At 39.8% G+C, this 7,379-nt stretch overlaps 1 non-coding gene across 1 annotated transcript; it reads right to left on the bottom strand.

Moving 5' to 3' along the window:
* Window positions 1-3,155: 3,155 nt before the first annotated feature.
* On the bottom strand, window positions 3,156-3,263 carry LOC112793324 (small nucleolar RNA R71). Its single transcript, XR_003198022.1, has one exon. It is a non-coding gene; the product is annotated as a small nucleolar RNA R71 (small nucleolar RNA).
* Between the last annotated feature and the right edge of the window lie 4,116 nt (window positions 3,264-7,379).

The following is a 7,379-nucleotide window of genomic DNA, read 5'->3' as shown; positions in this document are numbered from 1 at the left end:
TCTTCGGACATCTAGTTCTTAGATCATTGGGAGGCTGGCCTCACGGCCATGCCTAGACCTTGTTCTTATGTATTTTCAACGGTGGAGTTTCTACACACCATAGATTAAGGTGTGGAGCTCTGCTGTACCTCGAGTATTAATGCAATTACTATTGTTCTTCTATTCAATTCCGCTTATTCTTGTTCTAAGATATCACTTGTTCTTCAACTTGATGAATGTGATGATCCGTGACACTCATCATCATTCTCACCTATGAACGTGTGCCTGACAACCACCTCCGTTCTACCTTAGATTGGGTGGATATGTCTTGGATTCTTTAACCGGAATCTTCGTGGTGTAAGCTAGAACTGATGGCGGCGGCATTCAAGAGAATCCGGAAGGTCTAAACCTTGTCTGTGGAATTCTGAGTAGGATTCAATGATTGAATGACTGTGACGAGCTTTAAACTCCTGAGGGTGGGGCGTTAGTGACAGACGCAAAAGAATCACTGGATTCTATTCCGGCCTGATTGAGAACCGACAGATGGATAGCCGTGCCGTGACAGGGTGCGTTGAACATTTCCACTGAGAGGATGGGAGGTAGCCACTGACAACGGTGAAACCCTTGCATACAGCTTGCCATGGAAAGGAGTAAGAAGGATTGGATGAAGACAGTAGGAAAGCAGAGAGACGGAAGGGACCAAGCATCTCCATACGCTTATCTGAAATTCCCACCAATGAATTACATAAGTGTCTCTATCTTTATCTTTATGTTTTATTCGTATATCACCCATATCCATTTGAGTTTTCCTGACTAAGATTTACAAGGTGACCATAGCTTGCTTCATACCAACAATCTCTGTGGGATCGACCCTTACTCGCGTAAGGTTTATTACTTGGACGACCCAGTAACTTGCTGGTTAGTTGTGCGAAGTTGTAGTGATCACAATTTCGTCCACCAAGTTTTTGGCGCCGTTGCCGGGGATTGTTCGAGTATGGACAACTGAAGGTTCATCTTGTTGCTTAGATTAGGTATTTTTTTCTTCAGAGTTCTAAAGAATGAATTCTAGAGTTTCATGATGATCTGTTGAAGTCTGGCTGGCTGTGAAGCCATGTCTAATTTTATTGGACCGAGGTTTCAACTTATCATCACAAGAGCTTTTTGATTACTATCAATCTTGCTGTTGGAGCAGTGATATGCTAAGGCTTGGCTGGCCATTGGCCATGTCTAGTGTTTTGGACCGAAGCTTTCTTTGAAAGCTTGGCTGGCTGTGAAGCCATGTCTAATTCCTGGACCGGAGTCTTAGACTAAACATTGCATGATTCCTGGAATTCTCATTAAGAATTTTGATATCTTTATTTTCTTTTCCACTTAATTTTCGAAAAAGCACAAAAAAAATTTACAAAATCATAAAAACCAAAAATATTCTATGTTTCTTGTTTGAGTCTAGTGTTTCATGTTAAGTTTGGTGTCAATTGCATGTTTTTGTTCTTCTTGCATTCATGCATGTGTCTTAAGTGATCTTCAAGATGTTCTTGATGATTTCATTATTCTAATCTTTAATTTCTCTTGACTTGAATGTTTTGTGTTTCTCATGTGCATTCTCATTTTGTTAGTGTCAGTAGTATACAAACTGCTAAGTTTGGTGTCTTGCATGCATTGTTATTTGATTTTAGTTGCATTTTGATTATTCCTCATTATTAAAAATCCAAAAATTTTTAATTTGTGTCTTTTCAAGTCAATAATACAGATAATTGAAGATTTAGAACATACTGCAGAGAAATTATACAGAAAAAGCTGGGCGTTCAAAACACCCAGTGAAGAAGGACAGACTGGCGTTTAAACGCCAGCCAGGGTGCCTGGTTGGGCGTTTAACGCCCAAAAGGGTAGAGTTTTGGGCGTTAAACGCCAGAATGTGCACCATTCTAGGCGTTTAACGCCAGGATGGCACAAGAGGGAAGATTTTGTTTTCAATGCAATTTTTTTTCAAGTTTTCAAAATCTTTTCAAAATCAAATCTTTTTCAAATCATATCTTTTCAATCAAATCTTTTTCAAATTCAATTTCTTTCCATTTTCAAAGATACTTGCTATCAATTAATGATTTGATTCAACATTTCAAGTATGTTGCCTTTTCTGTTGAGAAAGGTTTAATGTTTGAATCATATCTTTTCTTGATAGCCAAGTCATTAATTTTCAAAATCAAATCTTTTTTTAAAAAAAATGTTTTTCAAATCATATCCTCTCAATTACATCTTTTTAAAATCAATCATATCTTCTTAACCACATCTTTTTCAAAATAGTTTTCAATCAAATCTTTTTGATTTCTAATTTCAAAATCCTTTTCAAAAATCACTTGATTTCTTTTCTACTCTTGGTTTTCGAAAATCAATTAAAGTTTTTCAAAATGTTTTCAAAATCTTTCACTTAATTTTCGAAAGTTGCTTCCCTTCTTCTCACATCCTTCTATTTATGGATTAACACTATTCCTTAATGCAAAATTCGAACTCCATCTTCCTTGATAAGTTCGAATTTTCTACGTCTGCCATCTATTTTTCTTTTCCTCTGACACCTCAAGGAATCTCTATACTGTGACATAGAGGATTCCACATTTTCTTGTTCTCTTCTCTTTCTTATGAGCAGGAGCAAGGACAAAAGCATTCTTGTTGAGGCTGACCCTGAACCTGAAAGGACCTTGAAGCGAAAACTAAGAGAAGCTAAGGCACAATTCTCTGTAGAGGACCTAACAGAAATCTTCAAAGAAGAAGAATCCATGGCAGCCGAAAACAACAACAATGCCAATAATGCAAGGAAGGTGCTGGGTGACTTTACTGCACCTACTCCCGACTTCTATGGGAGAAGCATCTCTATCCCTGCCATTGGAGCAAAATACTTTGAGCTTAAGCCTCAATTAGTTTCTCTAATGCAACAGAATTGCAAGTTCCATGGACTTCCATTGGAAGATCCTCATCAGTTTTTAGCTGAGTTCTTGCAAATCTGTGACACTGTCAAGACTAATGGGGTTGACCCTGAGGTCTACAGACTTATGCTATTCCTTTTTGCTGTAAGAGACAGAGCTAGGACATGGTTGGACTCACAACCTAAAGAAAGCCTGAACTCTTGGGAAAAGCTAGTCAATGTCTTCTTGGCAAAGTTCTTTCCACCTCAAAAATTGAGTAAGCTTAGAATGGAAGTCCAAACCTTCAGACAGAAGGAAGGAGAGTCCCTCTATGAAGCTTGGGAAAGATACAAACAATTAATCAGAAAGTGTCCCACTGATATGCTTTCTGAATGGAGCATCATTGGAATTTTCTATGATGGTCTCTCTGAACTATCCAAGATGTCTTTGGATAGCTCTGCTGGAGGATCTCTTCATCTGAAGAAGACGCCTACAGAAGCTCAAGAACTGATTGAAATGGTTGCAAATAACTAATTCATGTACACTTTTGAAAGGAATCCTATGAACAATGGGACCAATCAGAAGAAAGGAGTTCTTGAGATTGACACTCTGAATGCCATATTGGCTCAGAACAAAATACTGACTCAACAAGTCAATATGATTTCTCAGAGTCTGTCTGGAATGAAAAATGCACCAAGCAGTACTAAGGAAGCTTCATCTGAAGAAGAAGCTTATGATCCTGAGAACCCTTCAATAGAAGAGGTGAATTACATGGGAGAACCCTATGGAAACACCTATAATCCTTCATGGAGAAATCATCCAAATCTCTCATGGAAGGATCAACAGAGACCTCAACAAGGTTTCAACAACAATAATGGTGGAAGAAACAGGTTTAGCAATAGCAAACCTTTTCCATCATCTTCTCAGCAACAGACAGAGAGTTCTAAGCAGAATACCTCTAACTTAGCAACCATGGTCTCTGATCTAATCAAAACCACTCAAAGTTTCATGACTGAAACAAGGTCCTCCATTAGAAATTTGGAGGCACAAGTGGGTCAGCTGAGCAAGAAAATTACTAAACTCCCTCCTAGTACTCTTCCAAGCAATACAGAAGAAAATCCAAAAGGAGAGTGCAAAGCCATCAACATGGCCGAATTTGGAGAGGAGGAAGAGGCAGTGAACGCCACTGAGGAAGACCTCAATGGACGTCCACTGGCCTCCAATGAGTTCCCCAATGAGGAACCATGGGAATCTGAGGCTCAAAATGAGACCATAGAGGTTCCATTGGACTTACTTCTGCCATTCATGAGCTCTGATGAGTATTCTTCCTCTGAAGAGGATGAGTATGTCACTGAAGAGCAAGTTGCTAAATACCTTGGAGCAATCATGAAGCTAAATGACAAGTTATTTGGGAATGAGACTTGGGAAGATGAACCCCCTTTGCTCACCAAGGAACTGGATGACTTGTCTAGGCAGAAACTGCCTCAAAAGAGACAGGATCCTGGGAAGTTTTCAATACCTTGTACCATAGGCACCATGACCTTCAAGAAGGCCTTGTGTGACTTAGGGTCAAGTGTAAACCTCATGCCTCTCTCTGTAATGGAGAAGTTAGGGATCTTTGAGGTGTAAGCTGCAAAAATCTCACTAGAGATGGCAGACAATTCAAGAAAACAAGCCTATGGACTTGTAGAGGATGTTCTGGTTAAAGTTGAAAACCACTACATCCCTGCTGATTTCATAGTCCTAGAGACTGGGAAGTGCATGGATGAATCCATCATCCTTGGCAGACCCTTCCTAGCCACAGCAAAGGCTGTGATTGATGTTGATAGAGGAGAATTGATCATTCAAATGAATAAGGAATCCTTTGTGTTTAAGGCTTAAGGATATCCCTTTGTCATCATGGAGAGGAAGCATGAAGAGCTTCTCTCAAAACAGAGTCAAACAGAGCCCCCACAGTCAAACTCTAAGTTTGGTGTTGGGAGGCCACAACCAACTTCTAAGTTTGGTGTTGAACCTCCACATTCAAACTCTAAGTTTGGTGTTGGGAGGTTCCAACATTGCTCTAAGCATCTGTGAGGCTCCATGAGAGCCCACTGTCAAGCTACTGACATTAAAGAAGCGCTTGTTGGGAGGCAACCCAATGTTATATTTTATCTATTCTCTTTTGTTATTTTATGTTTTCTGTAGGTTGATGATCATGAGAAGTCAAAAAATCAATGAAAAAAGCAAAAACAGAATGAAAAATAGAAAGAAAAATAGCACACCCTGGAGGAGAGCGTGCTGGCGTTTAAACGCCAGTAAGGCTAGCTGTTGGGCGTTTAATGCCCAGTCTGGCACCATTTTGGGCGTTTAACGCTAGAAAGGGGCACCAGACTGGCGTTAAATGCCAGAAAAGGACAAGCTCTTGGCGTTAAACGCCAGAAATGGGCACCAGCCCAGCGTTTAACGCCAGAATTGGCTAAAAACGCATTTTTGCTTGCCACTTGGTGCAGGGATGACTTTTCCTTGACACCTCAGGATCTGTGGACCCCACAGGATCCCCACCTACCCCACCACTCTCTCTCTTCTTCACCCATTCACCAATCACCTCAACACCTCTTCCCCAAAAACCCTTCACCTATCAAATCCCATCTTTCTCTTCACCACTCACATCCATCCTTCAAAAAACCCCACCTACCTCACCCTTCAAATTCAAAACACTTTCCCACCCAAATTCACCCTCCCATAACCGAACCATTGCCCTCCCCCCACTCCTATATAAACCCTTCTTCACTCCTTCATTATCACACAACCTAAACACCACTTCTCCCCCTTTTTGGCCGAACACAAAGCTATTCCCTTCTTCTTCATTTCTTCTTCTTCTACTCTCTTCTTTCTCCTTTTGCTTGAGGATGAGCAAACTTTTTAAGTTTGGTGTGGTAAAAGCATTGTTTTTTGTTTTTCCATAACCATTTATGGCATCCAAGGTCGGAGAAACCTCTAAAAAGAGGAAAGGGAAGGCAAAAGCTTCCACCTTCGAGTCATGGGAGATGGAGAGATTCATCTCAAGGGTGCATCAAGACCACTTCTGTGAAGTTGTGGCCTTGAAGAAGATGATCCCCGAGATCCCTTTCAAACTCAAAAAGGGTCAACTTTGATCAAAGGTTGGACCAAGTCCTCACAGTCATTTGTGAAGAGGGCGCTCAATGGAAGAGAAACTCAAGAAGGAAGCCAATTGAACTAAGAAGGCATGACCTCAAGCCCATCACTAAGAAAAGGATGGAGCAAACAAAAGATCCCACTCATCACGAAATCCCTAAGATACCTCAAGGGATGCACTTTCCTCCACAAAACTATTGGGAGCAACTAAACACCTCCCTAGGAGAATTGAGTTCCAACATGGGACAACTAAGGGTGGAGCACCAAGAACACTCAGTCCTCCTCCATGAAATAAGAGAAGATCAAAGAATCATGAGAGAGGAGCAACAAAGACAAGGAAGAGACATTGAGGAGCTCAAGCATTCCATAGGATCTTCAAGAGGAAGAACAAGCCGCCATCACTAAGGTGGACCCGTTCTTTAATTTCCTTGTTCTTTATTTTCCTGTTTTTCGAATTTTAGTGCTTATGTTTGTCTATGTTTGTGTCTTGTGATCATTAGTGTCTTAGTGTCTATGCCTTAAAGTTATGAATGTCCTATGAATCCATCACCTCTCTTAAATGAAAAATGTTCTTAATTGAAAAAGAGTAGAATTGCATGAATTCTGAATTTTATAACAGTTTAATTATTTTGATGTGGTGGCAATACTCTTGTTTTCTGAATGTATGCTTAAACAGTGCATATGTCTTTTGAATTTGTGGTTTATGAATATTGGCTCTTGAAAGAATGATGAAAAAGGAGACATGTTACTGAGGATCTGAAAAATCATTAAAATGATTCTTGAAGCAAGAAAAAGCAGTGAATACAAAAAAAAAAGAAAAAAAAATTTCGAAAAAAAAGGGAGAAAGAAAAAGAAAAAGAAAAAGAAAGAAAAAGAAAGGAATAAAGTTGTGATCCAAGGCAAAAAGAGTGTGCTTAAGAACCCTGGACACCTCTAATTGGGGACTCTAGCAAAGATGAGTCACAATCTGAAAAGGTTCACCCAGTTATGTGTCTGTGGCATGTATGTATCCGGTGGTAATACTGGAAGACAGAGTGCTTTGGGCCACGGCCAAGACTCAATACGTAGCTGTGTTCAAGAATCATCATACTTAACTAGGAGAATCAATGACACTATCTGGATTCTGAGTTCCTAAAGAAGCCAATCATTCTGAATTTCAAAGGATAGAGTGAGATGCCAAAACTATTTAGAGGCAAAAAGCTAAAAGCCCCGCTCATCTAATTAATACTGATCTTCATAGATGTTTTTGGAATTCATTGCATATTCTCTTCTTTTTATCTTATTTGATTTTCAGTTGCTTGGGGACAAGAAACAATTTAAGTTTGGTGTTGTGATGAGCGGATAATTTGTACGCTTTTTGGCATT

Source organism: Arachis hypogaea, chromosome 3 (assembly GCF_003086295.3).
Source record: "Arachis hypogaea cultivar Tifrunner chromosome 3, arahy.Tifrunner.gnm2.J5K5, whole genome shotgun sequence".
In the NCBI taxonomy this organism is placed as follows: Eukaryota; Viridiplantae; Streptophyta; class Magnoliopsida; order Fabales; family Fabaceae; genus Arachis; species Arachis hypogaea.
Note: the sequence above shows the minus strand (reverse complement) of the source record. Positions and strands in the feature narration are given on the sequence as shown.